Raw genomic sequence first — 27,051 nt, 5'->3', positions numbered from 1 at the left:
TTCGAAAGTATAGCCGAAAATATTATTTATTACCTTATGGGTTCACGGACGTAAGTCGAGGGATGTAGTTATAAGAAGATAACGAATAAACAGAATCTGTGTAACAGGTTTATTATCTACAGTGCAGTATCTACATTTAAACAAATTTAAAATCAGATATGTTTGAATAAATTAATCTTTGTGAAAATTTTAAAACCGTCATGCAATTTGTTCAAGTCAGCCCGAGTATAGGGCTCGGTCATATAAGTAAAAATGTCATTTCTGTCTCGTGTTAAGCGATCGCACTCCACCAGATTAATGGTAAGACGAGTGTTGCATTTCTCACACATAGGTCGGTCATCAGCCCTCAATAAATAAGAATGTGTGAGACGACTGTGACCTATGCGGTGCCTACCAAGAACAACTTCCTCTCTTTTGTCCCTACGTTGAATAGACTGCCAGTGCTTAATTTCAGGCTTAATCTAGTGCAATTTGTTCGTTAATGCTTTCTGCTCGGAGTATTGCCATTGGGCAACTAACTTTGATGTTATAAACTTGGTGTAGTCAGGAAAAAAGACACTGAACGAACAATATGCTGAAAAACTATGAGCTGATCTAGCGGCCGCATCTACAATGTCATTTCACTTAATTCTAACGTGGCTGGGAATCCAGTACAACGAACATCAAAATTAAGGGTCTTTATTTTGTACAAAAGTTGTAACACCTCACCAAGAACTGCATGTGGATTATACACAGGAGAGGAGATAGCCTGTAAAGAACTGTCTGTATAAATTATACACTATTGTATGAGTTTTCTTTGATATGCACAAGTGCGAGCTGAATGGCATGCAACTCTGCTGTGTAATTACTGCAGTCGAGTGGGTTCTGATTGGAGATGGTAATCTTAAGAAAGGCAGAAGCACAGCCAACAGATCTCTGATTATGAACTCATCAGTATAGATGGACAAGATATCAGAGTGGGCTGATCTGTGAGCATTGAACAATTAAAGGTAGACAGATGAGGGTGTAATCAATATAAGACTTCTGTAGTTGAGAAAGTGAGAGGTTGTAGGATGGGGTGCAAGCTTGCCATGGAGGAATGCGATAATGCTGTCAACACTCATGGCAATATTTTCCACAGCCTCTTTAACGCGCGTTCCAAAAAGACGAATGGCAGTCCGAACTGTGTGATACAGGATCTCCCAACGTAGACAAAAGAGACTAGTCCATGTACTGTAGGATGTTCCGGAAGGGACTTTATTTTTAGGGCAAAATTAAGAGAAATGTTTTTGTTAAGTGATGGGGAAGGTTTATATGATTCAATGTAAAGACTGAATGGGTGATGTGCGAAGCACTTATAACTATTCGGATATCCTGATGGTGGATGGGGTCCAACCACCGGAGCGTGCTCTAACATGTAGAACTGTTAATCTGGGATCCATAATCGAGATTTGAACGTACAATTGCACGATAAATGCTGAGCATCGACCAGTATCCCATTCAATAGGATGTTCAAGATTCAAGAGGATATTCAATGCTTTCTTGTACTTTTCGTGGAGATAGATTAATGTGTGTGGCTAGTTTTCTGTCAAAGATGAGTTACAAAAACTCTGGTGCTACTGTGAGTTTCTCATTTTTAACTCAGGATTGGGTGAAGAGCTCGTTAAAGTGTACAGACAGTTTTTTTTCTTTTTCAGAAAACTGAACCCTTAAATTGTCTCTTTTTATGGGCAATCTATTGCTTGTTGAAGTTGCCTTTCAGTGACGCTAATATTGCAGTAGTGACAGTAAAATTGTAAAGTCATCGGCATAAAGGCAATTGCCTACGGGAGGAAGCTCTTCAGTAATTCAGTTCATTTTGATAGCGAAGAGGGTCACACTTCCCTCTTCTTGATGATATGGTCGAGATAACTTGCTTCCCACTCAGACTTGGAAGACTCGGCTAGATAGGAAGTTCTTAATAAGAAAAAAAAAACGGAAGGGTTTCCCCCTCAGTCTAAGACTAAACAGGTCTTTTAGTATGCCATATCTCCAGGCTGTGATAAGATTTTTCCATGTCGAAGAGTAAATGTTCTCGTTTCAGGAAGGCGTCCCTTATGTGTTTCTAAACGGACCAGATGATTTAAGGTTCTGGTGGATAAGAAAGACAAATTGCGCGTTGGAAAGAAGTTTGTTTGCTTTCCAAGTACCAGAGATGCCTTGCGTTTATCATCCCTCCCTCCCAAGACCTTATAAAGACAGCTAGTCAGAGCAACTGGACGATAATTGTTGGCTTATGCTGGATCCTTGACAGGTTTTTGGATAGCAATGACTATTGATTTATGCCAAGAGTTCAGGAAACCCCTCCTCTGTAAATATTCTCTTGTACAGTACGAGGAGATTTGTAAAAGATGATGGGAGGATGTTTAATCATCTAATGGAATGCTATTAGGACCTACTGTATTAGGATGAGAAAGAAGTGTTCGTTTGAGTTCGCCCTTAATGAAAGCTGATTGTACGGCTTTTTTTTTTTTTTTTTGGTACAAAAGCTTAGTTGCTGTTTTTCTTTTTGCTCTTCAAAATTAGCAAATCAGGAAGATATGAAACTGTCGATAAGATTCTGGCGAAGTTTCTCTCCCATAGTCTCTGTAATAGTGTTGCTAACAGCAACAATACATTCATTATGTTCCAAAATAGACAATTGGTGTCTTTCTTCTGTATCTACTTTTCATCTTCCGGATTTTATCCCATACAATTTTTGTACTGGTTGCTTGATTTAATCGATGTCGTCAATTGGATCCAGAAGGGTTTTTAACTCTTACGTCTCACATAACGCATTTGTCCTTAGATTAAGTGCTATTAAGTTTGTTATAGGGTATCTACGAAATATACCCCATGTTGGCTGATTGACACTCTGGGTTCCACCAAGGCTTTGGATAGAGTGGAAATCGGAATGCTTTTGGAATTAGTACGGTTGCTGAATGGACAATACAACTTGTTACATACTTCACTGCTTCATTGATAGGAGTTTAGCTGACTGCATCAGTATTACATTTTTTTTAAGTGGGGAAAATATACTCCAGTCAGCTTAGTCAATTTTCCACATGGCATCCATGTAGGAAGACGTGATTCCAGTGAAGACAATGCTCATATCGGGAAAATGATCGCTTCCATATGTTTTCTCCGACATCCCGCGTGAACAGTGGAAAAAATGGCAGAGAAGCAGATTGTAAAATCAACTGCAGAATAAGAGCGGGATGGCATTAAAGAGAAGTTATGGTTGCCGAGCATTCACTCAATGATACGACCTCGTCTATTAGTGTTGGCGCTACCCCACAGAGGGTTATGTCCATTAAAGTCCTCCATTAACAGTTATGTTTCATTTTCATAACCCGCTGGTAAATATATCGAGCATACTGCGATACGAAACCCCAGACAGGCGAATCGCATCTACTTACATAGCAATATTAATCTGAACATTATGATAGAAAGGAGTATGACTACCCACGAGAAGAGTTACTCCACCATGAGAAGAACAATCTCCAGTTCTGTACTTGTATACAAGAGTGATATTCGTGAGTATCACTCTTGTGATACTCAGAATGTTGACAGTTTTCTTAATTGCTACCTTCTCAGCATAAGAGGATCCCAGAACAAGTGTGGTAGTAGCCAACTTCTTTTTTTTTTGCATCGTGATGTGATATATTTTGTTTTGTTTTGTATTTGTTTCATCTTTCTACTTTGTACATGCACAGGAGGACTCTGGATGATCTTCAGTTGACATATTTAGCTTTCTTTGAAGATCTGTCATCATGATCTTTACTACCACATCGGACATAGATGGCAGAGCCATGACAGGCAGTTTGGGCAGGTCCGTGTTTCTGGCATTTGAAGCATCTTAATGGATTAAGGATGTGCTGGACAAACTGGACAATTACGGTATCCTGCTTTAACAGATATTGGAGGCTTAGAGAATCGAAAGTAAGGTTTCTGGATGGAATCAGTGACCACCCCCCTAAGGAACAGTTGTGCCTCATACTTGTCACCCCCGATCTTTCAGCCCTGAACATATCTCACCAGGAACATCTAGGGATCCCATTATGAGATCACTCTTCTACAGGAATTATTTTATGGGGCGTAACTGATATATGTATTCCGCCAATTGATGTCGCACTGAGAGGTTTTTGGATTGTTATTGAACAATCCGAAATATACCAGAAAGTAGATTCTTAATTATTTTGGGAGAATCTGCCAGTCCGTCTGAAGCCTTTTGAACGAAGTGTGACAATTTTCCCTATTGGCTTTTCACCTGTTGCACGGATGATTAGAAAAACTGGTAAATTGAAACTTTTCACATGTCTTTTGTTTTTTATTTCGGTTATCGAAAGGTGAAGGTGTATCACTGGTGTCATTACTTGGTCGTGACTTTGTTAGGTTCAAGATGAAGGATTTATGCTCTAGAAGATGTTTTGTTCGGTGCCAGAACTCCTCACCCACCCCGAAGCCACACATGAACTCTCATTCTCCGGCAAGCAATGACTGGCCCCGGCATTGGAACGCCAGTGTTTCCCCGGACGCTATACGAGCACCACAGCAAGCCTTGGGTCCTGCCCGCGTACCACGGGGAAGGAGACTTACTGCAGCACTCTTGACCCTTGCAGGCAAGCTCTAGCCGATTGATCCCTTCCGGGCCATTGAGAACCGCCCATCTTGCGAAGCAGAGGCCAAACCAAAGAGCGATCTTGGTAGTCTTGCACTACCAGGATTGCCCTTTCCGGATGGCCACGGGTCTCACCGCACGGCAATAAAACGTTGGATCCTAGTGATTGTAGTCTGGAAGATAGGATAATAATAAAAAAAAAAGACCTGAGAAGTAGTGAAGAAAAGAATGAAAAGGACCAGTACCATCATAGGAATGTTTCCTTCCACCACGAACAGGTACCTCACATGGAGGGGACTGCTGGAAGAAAAGTAGATTAATATCGAGATGTTAATAAGTTTGGTATTTCTAAAATAAGAACCTTTATTTTAATATTGAAGGTTTGATTAACTTTAGGAAAGTTGGAGCAAATTTTTCTTTTAATCCCCAATGCCGAGATCAGACTAAGGGTTAGGTAGGGCTAAAACGGTCTCGCCTACTATTTAAAGGGAATAAAAGGCTTTAGCGGAATATGTCTTATTTTCAAGAGACAGTCCCGGTTTAAGAATGAAATTCTAATATAAGAATAAATATAGTATACATAATAAAATTCCCAAGCGTGGGAGTTTAGTTTTTTCACTAGTATACAAATTCGGCTTAGTTCAAATGTTATCAACCTTGTCAAGTTTTCTGTTTGCAAACAAACTGAAGGAAAAGACATCAGCTGCGCAAAGTAGAAAAGTCATAAATTTAACGCATTATCTCAAAGATAAGAAGCCTCTGACCTTACAACACTCAAGAACCAGGTGATAGATCCTTCTACTCGCACGTGGAAAATTCATGGAACAATCAACTTGGTTTTTTGGTTAGGTGTGAGACTGCTCATCGATATGTGCTAGCTTTATCGTTAGACAAATTATGACGGCAAACAAGTTTTTTTAAAGTCTCTGAAGAATCAACAAATGTTCGGAAACACTTTTATAAAAAAATATGTAGCATTTCCACACACACACATGAAAAACTGAATCTTTGTTAGGCGACAAGAGGATAGTGATCTATTGCTTCTTGAATTCTTAACAAGTTTATGAGACGGAACTAAGAATACAAGTTGGATGAATGATCACTATCAAATTATCTATTGATTAAGTTATCTATTAATTAATTGAAATCATATATATAATATTGTCAACTCCACCCATAAAACGCTGTTACTAATACTAATGTACTAGAAGCTATCTTAGGTGGGCTAAAGGTTAGAGACTGCTCCGAAGACAAAACATAGAAACTTAACATTTCATGTTTTTGTCATAAGCCACTTCATATCCCCACTAAGCAGGGCAATAGTCTCATACCGGGGGATGAACTTTATCTCCCACTTAAACACATTCACAAAACATCCACGATGCCCACTGTAGGATTCGAATCCACTGTCTATTGAATAGAGAGCAGAGGCGCTAAACCATTCGGTAACCATATATCGGATTTGTGGAATATGAGCACAGATTGTTTGAATTTATCATTGAAACAATTAAGAAAGGCCAATTTATTATAATTGCTAATGAAGTGTGTTCACAAGCTGGTTTGAGAGAGGAAAAAACCCTGTTGCTGTTTGAGACCTACTAACTCACTTTAGTTAAATCTTTATAAGAGTCTTCTCGTTATAGACAGGTCTTTCCAGGTTGGAAAGACCTGGGATCAAACCTGGCATCATTTTTATTAGCTGAACTTCCGAGACTCCAGCAGTACATTCGAGAAGAGCTTCGGAAGAAGAGAGAAACACAATCGTAAGCAGCTATAGTTGACATTCATGTTAGTTATTAAGAACGGAAAACTGTTTTTATCTGAAGTATTTTTTATATATACTAAAGGGTACAATCAGGCGAAGCCTGTTTTCCCCTCACAGCACGTTTTCAAAATTCTATGTCAGACGACAAATCACACTTGTGCAGTCTTGTGTAATTCTGTGCAATTTTTCCCCACTGCATATATTGTGTCCAGCACGTTAGAGTAATGGCTGGGAAAGGGTTTTTTTTGTTAAAAAAAAATAAATGAGATCAAATTGATTTACACAAATTTTTCAGTGTACAAACGAATAATCTAAACATCCACGATGAATATGGAGTCATCGATATGAAAATACCTTGAACTGTTCAAGCAGTATCAGAGAGAAGAGGTGAGGATTAAATTATCCAACTTTATATGTAGTTGGTGACAAGAGAAAAACAAAAACTGGACACTCAATTATAAATAAATGGGATTGTGAGTTTGCTCGGAAGGCATACTCCAACTCAGTAATGTACAATCCAATCAAATGCATTGGAAGTTTCCAGGTACGTTTTCCATTTTGTTAAAAGGTGACAACCAAGAAGATTAAATATGGAATGACTCATGTGGTTCAAATGAGTCAGCAAAATGGATGATATGAGAAAACTGACATTTTTCATCTAATCAGCAGCTGCTGATTAATTAAAGAGTCCAGATAGCACAAAAGGTATGCAACTGATTAACTTTTTCATTATCTTAGAATCGAGAAGGAAGCAATGGGACGATAATCTGATGGTTTAAATTCTTTTTGGAAGGGGGGGGAGGGATAGATCTGATATGAACTAATTCCTGAATGTACGTAAACAACACTGGAATAAGAACATAAAAACATGGTACGTACTAGCTATGGAAAATAGGTTTTAAGCAGTTGGAAAAATCTGACCAGGACAAGAAGACGTTTTAATATTCAAGTCGGTCGTGATTTTTCTGATGTGCATGCAGCATAAAGAACTACTTTAATATTGATCGCAACGTACGTGTTTTAACAGATTTTCTTTTGCCAAGTTGCTTTTAAAAACTTGGAAATTTCAGTGATTCGTTAAATGAAACGTTAGTACAAATAAAAAGGCACTTCAGTATAACCAAGATGAAGTTTGTTTGTGTGTACACACACACACACACACACACACACGCACGCACGCATACTTTATTATAACAGGATGCTATGATATAGCAAATAAAATCAGAAAAAAAGGAAGCTCTGACTTTCGTTCTTAGATTGGAAAGACCTGGATTGGATTCGAATTCCATTTTGGATGCGAAGAACCTTAAAAGTTTTTTTTTTTTCAAGTGCATTCATATGGCGGATTTATATGGCGGTCAAGTTTTTCCGTTACGAGTTTTTCCCTTTGTAATAAAATGCATGTTATTAACAAACTTTGAAAAGATTATTCAAAAATGCAAAACAACTTCTCACAAACCAAAAAAATTTAAACAACTTCTCACTCAATAAACCGGCTTGGTTGGCCGAGTAGGCAACATCCGCTCCTATTAACAGGCGTCGATTCGAATCCCGCCTTAGGCATGACTGTTTAATAAATCTATCTAGCTAGTAGATGAATTTCATGATCTTATCTTCAATTGAAGGTGAGACGCCAAACTCGCCTTCAGTCGAAAAAGTCGTTATACAAGCTTCTTCGCATCCTAGATCCTTCCAACCAAAGGATGCTGTCGTTTTAATTTTGATAGGTTAGCCTAATTAGAAACATAATACCGACATATTCTGCGAAAAAGCATTGAGTTCGTAAATTGACATGCAAGCCAAAACTAATCTGAATTAAAACCGGTTTGATTCACTCGCACAAGAAATTTTCCCCCCAAAATTCCATTTACAAGCTTCTTTCTTCAGGGAAGATTCAGCTGAACTACTGGCTTAATTTATCGTCATGACTATAATTACCTCTTTTGAGAGGATAAAGAAACGGAGAAAATTTACCTGATTTTTTTTTTGGGCTGAAGACAACAGCTATTGCCTCATAGTCACTTTCTCGGAGGTATCCTACTTATAAACCCGCGGGCAGTTCAACATCGTTTCCATATCACACTGACTACGATACACTCGGCCTACAGTTGTGTTTCTGAAGCAACGTGTTTTTGCGGCACAGATTCTAAGGTTGTCTGTTTATTTTATCCCCTTTATAACTCTTCCACTAGAAATACAAGCGTTACTGAGGACGCAACGGAGGTATGCCTTTTAGAAGGTTTGCGTTTCTAGGGAATATATGTAGCATGACTCGTTATTTATAATACTCTTGAAATATATTTGGGGCTTAGCGGATTCATTCCCCTGTGCAACATGAAATTCTAGCAACCCTGACATTTCATAAATGATTTACCGGACGTTGGCAAGAACGTTAAGCTTGTGTCTGATTCGAAGTTAATTAAATAGCATTATCTGAACACTACCACGCACTGAATGTGAAAATTGCATTGGGCAAACTGTGGAGTGGAAAGAACGCTGGGGGGAAAAAAGTTTCAGGATGTGATTTATGATTGCTTCCTATTTGATTCAAGTAAGCTAATCTTCTATTTATGAATAAATTTGGCTGAAATCCCGATTACTGATGCGATAAATCGTAAAGAAAACTATTAAGACATTACAGTTAAATCCCAAAAGGCTTGAAAAAAGTTTTTTTTTTTTTTAATCGCTACTGAAGCATCTAAGGCTATTATGAGACCAGTGTATTATGTTTGTTAATTATTCTAGCTAATGCCTGTTTCATGGTAAAAAGTCCTTCCATTCTCATTATAAGACCGGCTAACTCTCCTCCTTTAGTAACCCCAAACAGTGCCAAACAATTAGAATCTTAACTATCAGTTAAGATTCTAATTGTTTGGCACTGTTTGGGGCGATGGCACTCACAAACCACACAATTCAGTTGCATAGATGTAATTAATACATGCAATTAGTAAATTCAGTTCTAAATTTGAAAAAAAAAAAAAAAAACGTAAGATATTTTTCTGAGAACAGAAACATTCGCTGAGAGACATGACATGATGTTGTGCTAGCGAGATGGCTTCATTATCCCATTAGTCCACTCCAAACGAAATTTTTATTATATACAAAAAAGCGTTGCACAGCGGTTTTATAATCTGAAACCAACTTAATTTTCAGTTCTGCAGTTTTTCGCGAATTGTGAATACTGAAACATAAGTTCAACTTCTGATCTCTCTTTACCGAGAAAGGCTTGTAATTTTCTCTCCTAGTGTGCCCCAGTCGATCTTGAGAGTTTTTTCCCCTTATATGTATGAAGGATATCACAAACATCTATGCCCATGTGGGGATTCGAATCTACAGGCTGAGAGCGGATACGCTAACTACTCGGCAAACTGGGCCAGCACAGAAACATCTTCAGTATTAATTATTATTATTATTTTTTTTTTGAACACTTGCACAGAGACATTCAGTATTATTTGAGGAGGGAGGATTTGTAGGTATCTGAAGTATTCTGTTCATTGGGTTGAATGATCTCCCTTTAATGAGATTTTTATACGAAGTTTTTTAAAACGTACATTTGACATAATTATAACTAAAACAATACATGAACACGTAAACACAACATTTATTACTGATGTGTATAACCAAACATTTCGATCTGAAACTTATAACAAATCATGCGCAGTGTAACTTGATAATTTAATAATAATAAAAAAAGAATGGATATATCAAGCGAGATACGAACTGAACATAAGGATAGTCATAATACAATAGATATAAAGTTGCTACTGTACGCCCACAGATGCGAGATCCTTCGACACTTCTGCGCATGTCAAAAGGAAAATTCATTCCGATAATGGGGTAATCAATCCGTCTTGTGGGATGAGTTGTTTATTATTACACGTCGGAAAATTAACTTTTCTTTTATGAAGATTGTAGTTTTTAAAGTGCTAACTATTTTGCTTGTATAACAGTTGGAAACGTTAACGTATAAGCACGTGATTTCGCGTGTTCGCGACCAATTCGTACATCCTGTATTTATTCCCCCACTCCTTCAGCATGAATTGCCTCTTCTTGGCATAGGTTGCCAGACTAGGCTCTCGGATCTGTGGTCGAACAGTAAGTCTTATGCTGATGTAGCATAAACGGTGTCAATCCAAACCACAGAATGTTCTAGTTGAAGGCCAGTCGTTCACATCAATGACGTTTCAAATTTGAGCGCTTGTTCAAAGAGTTAATACATCGTTCTAACTTGAACCGGATTGACTGTGTTTCCTTGCTAAAATTTTTGGGAGTTTATATTCCTCCCAAGTATGAGAGGCAAGAATTTATTTGCTATAGCAAATAAATGCCGTATGTGGACAGGGATCAGGAGCAGAGAACCTTACTGATATTCCTCTTGAAGTGCTTCACAAGAGAGGCTGTTCCACAGAATTGAGGTGTGGATGGAATGAAAGATGAGTCACAGTAGCAAGTTACCTTCCATCAACTTTATATCTACTGTACTATGACCATTCTAGCAAGTGGCTCGCTTCAGAAATTCATTGTTGGCCTACTTATTTATTTCTTTTTTTTTTTTTTTTTGAATTGGGGATGATCTGTAAATTTCAGATCGAAATATTTGGTTATATGGATTTGTATTAAATTTTCTTAAATCCATGTGTTCATATATCGTTTTTCTGTGTCACAAGTGGATACATAATATACATGCCTCAGATTTTCTTTGTTGGGCCATCTATATGCGAATAATGGTTTCTCATAGGATATGGTTAAAACTTCATTCAAAATTAAAATGAAAGAAAGGTTTTATGGATCAGACTAAATTAGGTATTAAATACGTGCATCTAATACATTAGTGGAAAATTTCCTCTTCTTATTTGAAGTATGTAGATATTGTATGTCCCCTCATTAACATTTTGGAGTGAAGTCACTCTTAGAAGTAGCATGTCGTTTTCACACAAAATGAATGGGTTTGAATTCTGCCTTCGGCCTGATTCGAACCTATAACAAATTGAATGGAAAGCGGGTACGCTGTCCCCTCAGCAAACCATGTCCATTTTTCATCGGTAAAACAGTAATTCCCAAGGAGCCTCCATTCATCCTCGGCGTGTTGCTGAGAATGAAAATTATATGCCCAATGTTTCTTTATTTTGTTTTTTAAAATTATTATTACTACTCGCTTTAATCTTTTTTTTTAAACCGAACAATATCAAGCAAAAAGGAAAAGTTTTGAAACAAAGGAAACACTTCAAAAAAATTCAAGCCATTGTACACTAAAATTATTACAAAACATTTCTTCAACGGCCTGCCTAGCTGGCCGATAAAAATGGTTAAAAACAGAGGAACATGCAAACACAATGACTTTTAGTGTTTCCTTAAAGTCCTTAAAAGGACTGGGAGATGGACTGAGTCCTTGACTCTTTATCCCGTCATCTGAATGAAGAAAATCTGCGTGGATGGGGTGTTATTGAGCTAAAAGCTCTAGTCATGGCTAGGTAACGGCAATAGCCGAGCTTCAGTCAAAACTTCATTAGCTACAGCATTGCTCAACATTTATTGTGTTTCCTTTGTTGTGAACTGGGAACTTGATATTTAGGTATTCCAGCAACTTTTTAGTTCAGCGGCAGTTGTCTTCCAGTGATTAAGTTTTAATCTCAGAAATATTTTGATTTTTACTATAAAGCATCATAATTATACTGATTTAACCTTCTTTTGATTAATAAATTTTAATAAATTAGTGCAAGTATACTACGATTAAGTGCCACTTTCACGACTTTAGCTAAATTTAATTCATTCTGAAGTAATTAGCTTTGAATTTTTTTTATCTTCCTTTAGAGACTCACAGAACTGAAATTGTTACAAAACTGTAACAATGTAAATGTTGCAGAATTGCACACTGGTTATCGTAATTTGCAGCTACGGCCTTGCTAACTATAAGAATTCTCTTACCTTTAAACATAAGTGTTTCCTTGCTGTGTTCCATTGTCTGTCACCCTGAAGATGTCTTTCATATATGAAAGACATTCAATACCTGAAACTCATCAAATTGATCTGGATATGATTGGCCTATTTTTAGTGTCAAAACTTCTGCTTTGCTTATTTTATCTCTTCGTAACAAAAAAACGAAAAAAAAAACCGTATATTCCCGTTATACGCTACACACACACAAATTTTTATTTAATATGAAATATAATAACAACCACATAAGATTGTTTTTATTATTGCACTAAAACAGAAAAATGTAAGGAATAATGATAATATGTATGCATCTTTAGGAAGATTTTTATTTTTAAATGACTTACTAGTGGAGCAGTAATTCACCTTTTTGATACTTCAGTTTAATAAAACAAATAAAAGCAGCGCTATTCTTTTAGCTGTATAAATCAACATATATCTTCATCAATTTCTATCAGAGTAAGGAAGGCGAAAAACTGAATTTCGGTTTAAAAATTTGGGGGTGATGGTAGGAGGGGTAAGATGATTACTACTTTAATTTTTCAACCTGAAACATTTGAAAAAAAAATCATCAGTTGTGCATGTTTCTGATGCATGTTATTTTCGCGAGAAATAATTTCTTGTTCGTATCACTCATTTCAACTTGAGTCTCCGTAACTCGGTTGGTTTAGACGAACCCTTTGGTTTGGAAAGACCCTGTTTCGAATTCGGTCTGACGAGAGGAATCATGTGTTTTCAATGAAATGGTGAGTTAGCCGATCTCATATGAAGGTCGAAGGTTTTTTTCCCTCTGCTTTTTTGCTTCGGGTTTTTGTCCCTCGAAACAGAAAAACCGGTCTTGAACACAACAGTTTACAAACAAAACTACGTCGGTTTCATGAGATAGTGCCGTACCTCTCCGTAGGGACTTCATGGCCATTGTATCATCATACCTAACTATTTCAGGTTCATCATCGTCTCCAGTTCAGCACAGTAACGTGCATTAGGGAGGAGGAACAAGAATTTTCAATCTTAATCGACATTGTAAATGCAATCACTGTGGAAGATGATATCGTTCTGCAATATTTCGAAAATACTTTTGTTTGTTGAACCCGTTCGCGAGAGGTTAGTCAACCTGTAATACATTAGTACCGTGGATGGATAGAGAGTTGAGAAAAGAGAAACTTCATATTTGATTTGAAAACATGCGCGTTCTATTTTCTGGGAGACACATAAGAGGGAGTGCTGTTCTAGAATACAGCAACAGAAGGAATGAATGAATAAGGCAGAAGAGAAATTTGTTCTTTGAGTTTGGAGTTGAACTGTGAAGAGGCATTGGATGGTAACTGCACACGTTTCGATTGCTTTAGTAGAAATTGGAGGAATTATTGATGATAGTTCATATGCACACCTGCCACGGAGGTATTTATAAAAGATGCATACATACAAAACCATATTCATGTGAGTAAGAGGATGGAGTGAATTGGTAAGAGACGGGTCATTAATAAAGCTTATTGTTCTCTTCTCGAGTAATTTTAGGGAGCTCTTAGGGGATACCACCCCAAATATGAGACGAGCAATATTCGATAGTTGAGCGCATTTGCGATTTAATTAAGGTTAACAATGTGTTGTGAGCGAAAGAGGAATCCTAGTTTTTTGAGGTAATGGTTCTAATGAGTTTATGCCAAGACAAGCTTCATGGCAGGATAATGAAAAAAAACAAACAAAACTCGTCTTACCTGGAGATTTGACTGTTGTCACGGGTAATACTAGAAGAAAACGATTTTTTTTATTTTTTTTATAGAAATGAGGCAGAACTGTGTTCTGTTCACCATACTTGTCATTTTCAGTAACACAAATGTATATAAATTTAAAATCTAATCGAGAGATGCGTGCAGAATGATTTAGAATTACATCACTGTTAACAGGGTTGCTGGGGCAATGTACGTGCTAGTAATATCAGTTTGCTTTATCCCAATCCTATACTGCTGGTGAAGCTGTATTCTTAATTATAATAGTCACAAGATGGACGACCACAGAGATCTGACATTTAAACGTTTATTTCTAAGGAACCAATAACTATTTTTACAAGAACAGCTTCCAAGAAGAGGCAATCGTATTCCCGATTATTGTAGAAAGGCAGGTCGCTCTTTACTGGGTGACGACACGAGATTTTCAGCTACTTGGCTGAGATTGACTGGTCCTCTGGGTCATAACTGTTATGTAGCATTTCAAATGGACAAAACTCTGTGTTTGTGTGGGTGCGCTCGCTAGTTTTTGAGTTTCCTATCTTTTGTCTACAAGAATAATTTGATTTGGCTTGCAGATATCCTTCGTTATATATAAATATTGAAGTCGAACTAGTTTCCAGATTGTAACTGTATCATGACATTTATGACTGGCCAGTGTGATCGATATAACATAAGTTGCTAATATGGCTGGGACTGATTCACTAATCGTGCTCCCAGATAGCGAGGACATCATCCCATTATAACAGACCTACTTAAGGATATCTGATGTCACGTTGCTTTTAACCAATGTTCCCTATTACAAAATGTCGAATATTTTGTACATCTTCTGCATATGGCAGTATACCTTTAGCTAAGGTATCAAATATGATGAAATAGATCGCTTTTCTTATTAAATTATTTCACATAAGCAATTTAAAGTGTGAAGGTTTATACATAATGGATGTATAAACGTATTTCTAAAGCGTGAGAAATTTGCAAAATAATTTCTTAAAACAAGATAATCCGTCGTATAAGTAGCAAATCTTAATGACTTGTAAGTCATTGAGATAGACGAAATTCAAAAAGTGCTTTGAACCAAGAATACCTTTTTCCCCCCCTTTTTCAATCATTAAAGCTGCTGCATAAACATGTAATTGCTGACTACATGTTATTGACTACGATAATATATAGTATTTTAATATGTGGATTTAGATGTATTTTAGTATATGATGACCATTTCGACCAGTCGGAATTGAGCATGTGTTTAATCGCTCTATATCTAAATTTCCATGAAATGCCTTTTGATACATTGTTGATTACAAATTGATTTCAATTACTGCGCTAATGTAACTGTTTATTTTGGAGGTTCCATAACAAGTCGATATCATTTGTAGCACCAGCTTTTATCCAGCTGTTTTGATATTTTCATTGCAAAGTGACTATGCAATGAAAAGTAAAGTCCGTATTATTACGTGGTAAGCCCTCAAATGCACCTTAACGAGTTGTATACATAATTTTGTTTTTAAAACGCCCGTTAAAGACAAAGTAAATTGAACTGTGTGTTTATTATCCATAACAATGAGCATATTTTAAACCTCAATTTTCATTATTTTTTGATAACAAGCTATCAGTCAAAGCTATCAGTTTTAATCAAGTATCAGCATTTAATGCTGATACTCGATTAAAAAGTAAATCGAACTTTCACTATCTCAAATTTCTTTTATTTGCGGCTTCTCAAGTTTTTTTTTTTTTAATTAAATCTACGAACTTTAGTTTTGCACAAATAATAGCCGCTTTTTGCGGTACCTTGAAATGACGTAATTGGACCCACCACTTATTGCTATCTACACGTCTATAAAGTAAGATCAGCAAGTTCAAAGGTTCCTACCCGAATTGTATTTATCTAGTAGCCATAAAAGGAAGGTCATTTCTTCTTTATTGTACGCTATTGGTTTATGCCATCCAAGGTAGAGTATTAAACTAATAACAAACAAGATCAGCGAATGCTTTTTTTTTTATATTTATTTAACTGCTTTATATAATCGAAATGGGCACATTTTAAAATGTGAACGTTGATTTACATGAATAATCTTTAATGTGGAATTTAATATAGTGAGGTTTCGTTAGTTTTGCAATTTTTTTTTTTCGTTCACTCCTGCAATCGTAACAAATGGTTTTGTTTCTTCAAGGAGTTTGAGAAATCTTAAGAAGTATGGAAAGAAGGTCACTTTATGTACTTCAAGAGAAATGACTTAATCTTAATATAAAAAAAAATACCAGCTGTGCTAAGTTTATAATAAACTTATAAGATCCATTCAAGAAACCAATACAGATCTTATTATTCCAAGAATTGGTAGTATGCGTTGAACATGCTAAGTTGCTAATAAACTTAGCATTATTTGTGTGTAGAGCAGTGGCGCACCCAGAGGAGGGGGGAACCCTGGTTCCCCCAAAGAAAAAAGGAAAAAACACTAGAAAATTTTCCAGAAATCTTTTCCTAATTAAAATTAAATTTTTATTTTATTTATGTTGTGTCGTGTCTTCTATTTCTGTACTACTTATAAATTAGCAATCATTACAGATGCTAGTGTGTATTCTCAAATCGTCTATACAACTAGCCCCCCCCCCCCAAAAAAAAAGATTAAATCCCGAGTGCGCTACTGGTGTAGAGGGGTGTAATTTTTTAAGATAATAAGTAGTGCGTAAGTATTATATAATATATCGGCCACAACAAAGAATTTATCGAGGATGTATTTAAAATATCTACAAATTTTACAGTTTTTCTGAAATGTCCGATCACAATCAATGTTAACCACTTATTTCTTGATCTGAACTATTTTTTTTTCCAGTTTTTTTTTGTCATAACGTCAGTTGTGCAAATTCTGTTGAAAGCGCCGAGTTAAGTGGGTTGTATATTTTTGAAGAGAAAAAGTATTTTCCTATGACACCCAGATGATTTTACTAACTAAAACAAAATCTGAGATTTAGACCCTACTATTCTGTGTGATTTGATTTGCTTATTTAGTATATACCGCATTTCATGGGATGACCGAAACATCACTTGCAACACACGGATCGCTTTAACCACAACATAATGTTGATTCTAGAGAAATGCCCATTGTGTCTTCTCATCTCAACCAGATCGTCATTGTGCGATAGTTTCCTGCTCCTCATTTAATGCTCATACACGTTTTTAAAACATTTTTTACTGTTAATTAATTCTCCATAGAATGCTTGTGAATAATGACTGTCACCTAATGTAGTCCTGTTGAATTACTTTCAGAATCGGAAATGTTTTTATCTCAATACGCACGATTGCTTAAGCTTTTGTTATTCTCATTATATTCATATGAATGCACGTCACCTATACTGGATGGATTTTGATTAAATTTCAGATAAATTATGGTGCGATCGTGTCATTGTGCAATAATACTACCGTATTGTTTTACAGCTAGGTTTAGGATTATTAGTTTCTTCATGTAGCGATAATTTTGAGATTGCAGCAATCACATAAATAGGTTATTTCCTTGCCACCTTTTGTCTGTGATTGATTAACTCAAAGTAATGAGGTTTTCTGCAAAATAGTTTGTCTGAATTAAATGGTGACCATTTTTTCATTGTATATAAGACTGGCCAACTATTTTTATACTCGCGCCTTGATACGACTTGAAGATAAGATTTGAACAAACTTTGTCGAAACCGATTTCTGCAATACTATGCAAAAATAACAGTTTAAACCTTATCAAAGAATTTTGTATATATGAGCAAGGCACTTGTTTTTTATAATTAAAGTTTAATACTGAAGTCATTTTCGATAATTAAGAACAATGTTTAAAAACCCTATCGTTTTTATAACCTAAAATGATCTACAAGAAATTAAAATATTTTTGCATATCAAACATTTCTCGGTTTTTCACTCAATCAGTATATTGCTGTTTATTGCCTATTTTTTTTCGAGTAATAAAGTCCTGGAATTTAATTTTTAATTATCTGAACATTTTTAATCCATTGCGATGTACTGTGTTTTGGTTCGATATTGAAATTTTCATTGACATGTGTTCCTTCGCGAGTGCTAAATATTGTAACTAAATAGAAGCAATATCCAACATCTTTTGATTTAGCTATATTTACTGAAAATAATCTACAAAAAAGCATTTTAAGTTCAACACTACAACAGTAAAGTCTGAAATGAAAATATTAGTTCCAAAAACAAATTATTGCAACAACAGAAGTAAATCGGCCGTTAATAATAAAATAATAGAATAGGGAAATCGTTTTTAAAGATCATGATGTTTTTTTGATTTCAAAATTCTTCTAGTCTGTATAATGTAAGCTTTCCACAGGTACATGGAATCACGTATACGTATATCTCATGATATTTTTCATAGGGAATGTGTTATCAGAACTGCTTTAAATCTCTTCACGCCCATGAGAGTTCGATATCGGTCTAAATGTTGATTTGCTTTAGGAACTGCGCTGCATGTCTTGAAACTTCCGATGTAGAGTGAAGAACTGATACCATTTTATAATATATTTTTGTAATTGTACAAGTTGGTTTCTCAGAGAAGAGTATAATTTATTTAGTAACTTTTCGAATAGTTATTTTGAAGCAATTGGTGAAATCGAAGAATAAGTTCATTTTTTTCCCCACCATATTTATTCTTGAAGTGTTTTTTAAGGTTGCGATAATTGAACTTTTGTTGATGAGTTCTAGCAATTTTCAGTTATGTTTTGTTATTTTTTTCATTAGAACATAAAAAAAGGAAGTTTATTTGTTTCAAATTTCCAGAGTAAACAAATTCCTCTTGTTTTTTTTTAGTGTTTGGCTACCATACGCATGATTTTGACTGTAGTTTGAGACAGCAAATTTTTCTGTATATAAATTGGCGATAGGAGGCAATAGCGGTGAGCCAATTACTAAACCGTATTTCTGGAAATAACTTTCTAAATAAAGGAGGGTGAATTGAAGCCCATGTTGGAAAAGATCTGTGGTGTCAAGAGGTTAAATCAAAGATACTAACGGATTTTTATTAGGAAAAATATTTGAGTAATGGCCACGTTATTAGAGAATTAGTTAGGAATAAGATTCAGAATTGGGTTGATAACAGAAAAATACTTTTTGGCGGCTAGCATGGATTTACTAAAGGAAGATCATGCTTTAGCAACCTGCTTACTTTTTATAATAAAGTGACAAATGCGTTGGATAAGGGTGTTGCATATACAGTGGTATATTTAGATTTTGCAAAGGCGTTTGATAAATTGCCACATGACAAGCTGGTAATTAAATTGGAACGGATGAGGCTGAACAGTAGATTGGTTCGCTGGATTGGAAATTGGCTGTCTGATAGGTATCAGCGAGTTGTCTATGGAGGAGCGATATCCCAGAAGAGGAAAGTTACTAGTGGTGTACCTCAAGGGTCTGTTTTGGGTCCATTGCTGTTTAATTTGTATGTAAATGATATCTGGAGAGGTCTGAATGGTGATGTGCAGTTGTTTGCAGATGATGTAAAGTTGGGGAGAGCTATCAGGAGTAGTGTGGATGCTGTAGCTTTGCAAGAGGACTTGAATACACTGGCTGAATGGGTAAATAAGTGGGGATGTCAATTCAATGTTTCAAAGTGTAAGGTTTTGAAATTTGGAAAGCAGAGATGGGATGTAAAGTACACAATCGGTGCAAATATCTTGGTAGAGGAAATGAGAGATCCAGGAGTGATTGTAGACAAGGACCTAAAATTTCGGGGACATTTTACTAAAATAGTGAAGACAATACAGCGGATAATGGGCATGATGCGGAGGACATTGACTTGTAGAAGTAAGGATGTTATGGTTCCTTTGTATAGGGCTTTGATCAGGCCACATATGGATTACTGTGCACAGATCTGGTCACCTGGTTTTCAAAAAAAGATGAAATTGCATTGGAAAAAGTTCAGAGGCGATTGACTAAGGTGGTTTGTGGTCTCTGGAATGTAGAGTATGAAGACAAATTGACAAAGCAATTTACAGAAACTGGTGAATAGAAGGAGGAGGGGGGGATATGATTGAGACATATAAGCTGTTAAGAGGTTATTACTAGATTAATGTCGGGGAGGTTTTGCACAGAATGGGTGAGGATAGCAGGAGAACAAGAGGTCATTCCTGGAAGCTGTATAAGGAGGGTGTGAGCAAGGGAGTGAGGAGCAGGTTTTTTGCATGGCGAGTGGTGAGTGATTGGAATGCTTTGCCCGAGAGTGTGGTGTGTGCAGAGACAGTGAATATATTTAAGGCACAGTATGATAAACTGCGTGTATAACAGTGGACCTCCCACGATGAGTCTTTGACTCCATGGAGGTTTTATAATAATAATAATGACCACGTTTAAATTGGCTAAATATGACGGGTGGATATGAATGTCCGCTAACTCGACACAAAAGGAGTTGCTTTTATTAAGGACTTTTGGCGCCCAACGTGGTTCTGGAGAAGCTTGGATAAATATTTAAAGAGTGCAAGTGGGTGATTTATGGCACATACTGTTGAGCTTTTATGTATATTGGTGTTTGAGATATACTTCTGGCACAGCAGATAATCTAAAAGTGATTTATATAGCGAAACGACAGTGGAAATTGCTTTAAAAAATTAATCGGCATATGTATTGTATAATATATATAGAACTCTTTTTAATTCTACAAAAAGAAAAGCGTTTAAAAACAATCCCGTTACCTGCTCGGATGAAATCTTTGCTATCCGTAAAGGATATTAATTTTTTAACCAAAATGAAATAGAAAGCTCGATATAATCTACAAAAATCATTTAAGAACGATACTGGAACATATGAAAAGGTTTATATTCGTGTTATGATAACTATTGTATATTATGAATGGTTGATGAATACTACCAATACTTACTTTCTCGTGCGCATGTCAAATACATCAAACTACAAAAGTTTTTTTTCACCAGTTTTGAATATTTTAGAAACTTATTCAATTTTATTTCCTATTTTTAATGATTGTTTTACCTCTGCTTTTTAAAACGATCAAAACTCATGAGATAATCACAGGCATTTTTTTTTTTTAAATAATGCTACGGGAATGTTGCATTTCTCCCGCTGTTTTATATGCATAAATCTGACCGATCAAATTTGTAAACGTAAAATCCTATTATTAGTAGTCAAGTACAATATTTGATTTGAAATCAGTCGTCTTGGAGAATTATCCCCTGAATATGGTCACTTCGTAGCGCGTTGTAATTGATTTTTGTCAGTTGAATGTGTAACTGTTGCATAAATCCTCGAGAAACGCACAGTCAGGGTGTCCACCCCATAACGATTCATGAGAACATTAAAGCAGTAAATTTATTTATTTTTTTTATACAGGAAACTAATACCATCGATTGAGATAGCACACTATCTGAAGAACGGTTTTGCTTTGGAAAGTCGGCATTTTTCCAACAGTCAAGCATTGAGGAAACAGCATGTACGTTATTTGATGCCGGACAGTTTTTATTTATTTATTTATACGGATACATATAAGCTTATACTTCGCTGAATAAGCTCTCATCCCAGTTCTGATGTTGTTCGTTTGATAATCAGTTAAGAGCAACATAAAAACTTGATACTTTTTCCTCTCAATCCTTTTAATCAAAAACGTGCAATTTAACTGATTACATTTGTCCAGTAATCAGTTAAATAAAAATAAAATGACGTCCAATCTTTCTGATTAGACACGCTCGTTACACAATCAAAGGACGAGTCTCTTCATTGGAAAAACACTGAAACTCGATCCCAGGAAAGACGCAAAGATTTCTTGACGCTTTCAACCGAAACTGGGAAAGATTTGTCTTTCCACAAACAGAAAAATCTGACAACGCATGTAATTTGCATATTTGACACTTCGTGGCTTTAACAGCAGCGCTAATCTAAATGAGTCGTGAGTTATTATTCTCAAATACGAAAAAAAAAAGATAGAAACAGATGCAAAAATTGCATTTTATAGAGTTCTTTAAAGAAATGTTATTAGAAGAACTGACTAATTTCTATTTATTTATTTTTTAATATCTGTCCCATATACGAGAGGTTTCAAAACTTGCATCAATAACTGACGAGTTGATCTTTTTCTCTTGTTAAAATGTATATAAAATTTTAGATGATCATTCTTAAAAGTTCAATGACCCAGTTTTATTCGTCACAAATATCAGAATCGGATTTCAGATCGTTGTCCGTCTATGGTGTTTAAAGATTGATTAACAAATTGTCTTCGATGTTAGGAGTAAAAATGTGCTAAAATAAATATTGGAATATCGGTTAATATTCTTTTGATTATTAAGCGATATTCCCTTTTATATTGGTTAATATTGGAAAAACTGTTAATATTCTTTGAATTTCAATAAAACAATGTCATATTATTTCTTTATTTTGTGCTACTTACAAAGCTTCTTTTTTTAAATAAAAGTCAATCAAGCAACATTACCAGAAAATAAAGTTCATACGGCTTCTACATGAATTAAAGAAATTAATATTATAGAATATCAAGGACAGAATGAACTTGACAGTGGTGAACATACCGTACCTGACAATACATTTTCAAATTTAATTAGTTGACAAATATTTTATTAGTTAATTCATTTTTTCAAAAAAATCTGAAGGAGAGTTAACCAGTCTCATTAGGGAGGTAAATAGTTTCGAATATGCTAAAAACATATGTAATTATGTTATGACATTGTAACATAACATAAATAATTTTCTATCATTTTGTCAATAAAATGATTCGACGATCTAACTATAGTAAAGATATCAAATCCATACCTTTCGTGTGTGAGAGCCACATTAAAAAAATAATAATAATAAAATCCGTCCATTATACACGGGGAATAACAGATAAAACAATTCCGATAATGTTCTTCGTCTTCTTTGAAAGTACCTGAGAATTCCATTTAAAAAATGATTTTCAAAAAATTGCACCGATTTAGTTCAGAGTTAACTGCACTTATTCTAGTTATTCAAGGATGTGATTTGCATATCAAATTAACACTATTTTGATTAATAATTTTTGTAAGGAATGTGACACACTCAGAATAAACTCTAGATCCATATGATATTAATGCGTAAACAGTTTTTCTTGTCTTGTATTCGAAATACAGTAAGTCCTAGAATATTCTCGTAAAGTAGAGAAATGGCTTTGCAGATAGTTATTTGTTTTGTTGTTCCGAGAAGATGACGCATGAGCTGAGGTTGATTTTGTTGCGTCGTCATGCAGCGAATGCGAGTATTCCGTTTCGGGAAGGAAACATAAATCTCAAGTTTCTCCCGGAAAGTTTTCAAGTTCTTGTTTCATTTGTATGAACGGAAGAGTAAAGGTAATGCAATCAAGTTTTACTCCCAGACACACCCAGTAGACGGCCATTAGCTGGTTCATGGCATAGGTTTGTACTGTTTATCGTCTGAGTTTCTTATTTATGTCAAATGGGTGGCGGTTGAATACACAATTAAAACCAAATGATCTGTTAAAGGTTTGAATGTTCACTATGAGACCATTTCTTTTGAATTTTTCCCCCTTTTTTCTTCTTCCTGTGGGATTATTAGCCGTCTGAATCCCACATTGATAGTTTAAAATCAATAAAAATATCAGTGACACTTTAATCATAATATTATTGCGAATGGTAGAAATATGTATGCTAAAAGACGTGGAAACATGTTTAGGAACACAACTAGAATTTTTTTGTATTCATTAGATAAAGTTAATTATTTGATCTGTTTAAATTCGGAAAAATTGAGCTTATTCCGATAAAAATGTATTAATTTCGAGGAGTATAAGTCTGGTAATAAGAAAAAAAAAAGCACACATTGTAATACCAAAAGCAGAAATATAAATCTTTATGATAATATTTACATTTTTTAAATAAATTCTTTAAGAGAACACCCAACTGGAAATGTGACGAAAACTTCTAGTTTCAATCGAGGCAAATTTAATCTATTATAGACGGAATGAAAGAGTGACTGCAAAACGAACACTTCAGCATTGAACTATGGATATACAGTATTTAGACCTAAGGTGGCATCAGAAGAAACTCCATAGCCCAATTGGTTTCGACGAAGCTGTTTGCCTGGAAACACTTGGGTTCGTATAGCAATCATGAAAAAACAACCCGGAGGAGCACAAACAAAGATATAATTAAAGAAATGTAATTACTTATATATTAACCGCCCCATTTATTCTTAAATTAAGGTTACGAAAGCTATCTGGGAAGCGATTCATATAGTCACTATATGAAAAATCATTTCAGCGATTTTTTTTTTTTTTTTTTTTTTTTTTTTTTTTTTTTTTTTTTTTTTAGATGTAGTCATTTTTCTCTCCATGCCTTCTTGAAAGCAGTCTTCAGGAATCAAAAGTTTCATAGTTCAGATCATTTTGATGTTTCTCGTTTGTTGAATCTCTTAATAAAATTGTTATACTTTTAATATAAGCATAAACAGCACATTTCTTGCTAAATCACATGACGCGGGTGGATATAAACTAGGATTGTTTGATGCAGTCGACATACGTTTAGGGTTTTAGGGACTCATAACTTTGTACGCTATAGTTGCCAGTATTCAGCACAATATTTCAGAGTGGGATATTGTGCTGAGGACAACACTTATCCTCTGACTTGTTGACTATGACTTTCGCATAATTCTTTAGGTTCTAGGACACAACAAACCCCCACCACAGAGATTATAATCCTCTGGAAGGTATAAAGCCTAAGTCAAATTTGTTAAATATTTGCTAACGTCAAATAATATTGACAACCTTATACCTTCATTCTTGCTTAATTCCATCTTCCCATCAATATTTGGCTAAATTACTCAGATCGCAATGACCATTTCCTCGAATATCAGTAGGCAGCTTGATTTAAATTCCAGTTGCCTCGAATATCAGTAGGCAACTGGATTTAAACTAAAAATCCAGTTGCTTTTATATTTGATTAGCTGCCATACATTTTTTTGTGCTAATGAAAACTTGTAATTCCTTTCATGGGATATTTTAAATTTGTATTTTTCGCTAGATTATATATAATATAGTACACAACAAACCTTCCACCACAGGAGATAGTCGGATTGACGACAAAGAAAATGAAAAAATTACAAAGTATCGCGATTTGCAAATCGAAGTTGAACGAATCTGGCAAAAGAAAACGAAAGTTTTCTCCATAATAAAAGATGCTTTAGGCGCCATCCCTAAAACACTGAAAAAACATCTAGAAGCACTCGAGTTAGATGGATTAAAAATTGGGTAGCTGCAAAAGGCCGCTTTGTTCGGCACAGCTTTCATTTTCAGAAAGTATTTCCACAACTCATAGGCCCTTGGGTAGGACTCGAATTAGTGGCATATAACCTGCCTTTTACTTAAGACTGAGGAAGCAAATCAAGCTTTGATGAATATTATATATATATATATATATATATATATATATATATATATATATATATATGGTGGTATGTTAAGGTAATAGTACCTGCTGTTTAATCATCGGCATTAACATTTCTACTGTTTGATTGCACTCAGAACATCGAAGACCACATCGTTTTTGATTAGTTTCGATAAGTTTTTATCGAAACTTGGTCAAAAACGATGTGATCATTTGAAGTACAACTAAACTTTAGTTGTTTTTTTATTTTGTCACTTATTTGTCTAGGTTTTCATTGGTTATAACAACAGGTTTCCTAAGTACATTATCGGGGACTCGCGCGCGCGCACACACGAGATAGCAAAAAAAAATAACTTCAGAAAGCAATTGGATTAAGGTAGTTGCATACCACATGCATTTCAGGTCCATTAAACTCTTTGATCTCAGTATAGAATCGGACAATTCACTTGAAAAAAAAGTGTAATGAATGATTACCCGTCATAGATAGGATACGAATCCAGGTCTTTCCAGTAGAAGGTCTAATGTCATAACGGTCTTCGTGACCGTCAATGAGATGGCATCTTAGAAAAGAGTGTGACTGGTTCAGAATTAGAGCAAGACATTTAAGAGAGTGAAGGAAATGGATAAATGGATGTCTGTCAATTACAGTGGCGCACTCAGGATTTAATCTTGGGAGGGGGAAGGCAAGTTGAGTAGACGATTTGAGAATACACATTACGCATCGCATACAACCTATGACTGAGCATCTGCAATGATCGCTAATTCATAAGTAGTATAGAAATAGAAGACACGACACAACAAATAATAAAAAAAAAAGAATGTTAATTAGGAAAAGATTTTAGAAAAATTTTCTAATGTTTTTTTTCTTTGTGGGGCGGGTCCCCCCTCCCCTCCGGGTGGGCCACTGCCCAATTACGTATATGTATATGTGTCATCTGATTTTTCTAATTTGAGGGGGGAAAAGCTCTACTATAACCGTCTGAGACCGGACTGAACTTGAAAAGAAACTTTACAAATTGAATTGTAAAGTTTCTTGTTGTTTACTGAACTATTATCATAGGATGCACTTCTCCAAGGAAGCGCATTCATGGAAATCTTGACATCACTTGACAAGATGGAAAAATCACGGTTGAGAAGTTTTCGTTATTTTTGGTTTCTAAAAAGAAAAAACACCATTTTTCATTATTGAGATTTTTTGAAATGAACAAACTGAAAAATGGATAAACTATCGAAGAAAAAGAAATAACTCATTGATAGAGGGATTAAAATAGTTCTAATTATCATACAACGAGATTTATTTATTAATAATAGTTAACTATTATTAATAGAGAAATAACTATTATATATTTAAATTCAAAATAGTAAATTCATAATACAGTACACACAAAGATTTCACATGCACATGAAAAGGACGAATATATTTTTCATGTATTATGATAATGAAATCTTCTGTGCTTATGTACTGCATTATGAATTTATTATTCCAAATTTAAAATATCATCATCAAATTCCTGCCATGTACCCTCAAGGGGTGTAAAGGATATGATAATACTACATGAAAAAAATTACATCATTACTAACTACCTATCTACAATTTTCCTCCAAATCAGTTTGTTACTTGTCAAGACTCCAACATTATCAGATCTTATATT

At 35.2% G+C, this 27,051-nt stretch overlaps 1 protein-coding gene and 1 long non-coding RNA gene across 7 annotated transcripts in view; one reads left to right on the top strand and one right to left on the bottom strand.

Moving 5' to 3' along the window:
- LOC150099660 (uncharacterized) overlaps positions 1 to 8,496 on the bottom strand; it is a 64,465-nt gene extending 55,969 nt beyond the window's left edge. The window contains exon 1 of the long non-coding RNA XR_016549417.1: positions 8,358 to 8,496. This is a non-coding gene — a long non-coding RNA (uncharacterized LOC150099660). The remainder of the gene's footprint in view (positions 1 to 8,357) is intronic.
- Positions 1 to 27,051, top strand: part of LOC150099659 (DNA-binding protein RFX6-like) — a 295,066-nt gene that overhangs the window by 24,096 nt on the left and 243,919 nt on the right. Inside the window, exon 1 of one of the 6 annotated variants that reach the window (XM_090404481.1) lies at positions 8,838 to 8,934. The exons of 4 other annotated variants lie outside the window; for them this stretch is intronic. The gene's annotated coding sequence lies outside the window, so the exon portion shown is untranslated. Of the gene's footprint in view, positions 1 to 8,837; positions 8,935 to 23,390; positions 23,417 to 27,051 lie in introns of those variants that run through there. One more of the 6 variants, XM_090404482.1, reaches the window with a different exon arrangement.

Source organism: Typopeltis vanoorti, chromosome 14 (genome assembly GCF_054136105.1).
Source record: "Typopeltis vanoorti isolate ZY-2024b chromosome 14, IOZ_Tvanoo_1.0, whole genome shotgun sequence".
NCBI lineage: Eukaryota > Metazoa > Arthropoda > Arachnida > Uropygi > Thelyphonidae > Typopeltis > Typopeltis vanoorti.
The sequence above is the reverse complement of the archived record's forward strand: the minus strand, read 5'-3'. Positions and strand labels throughout refer to the sequence as shown.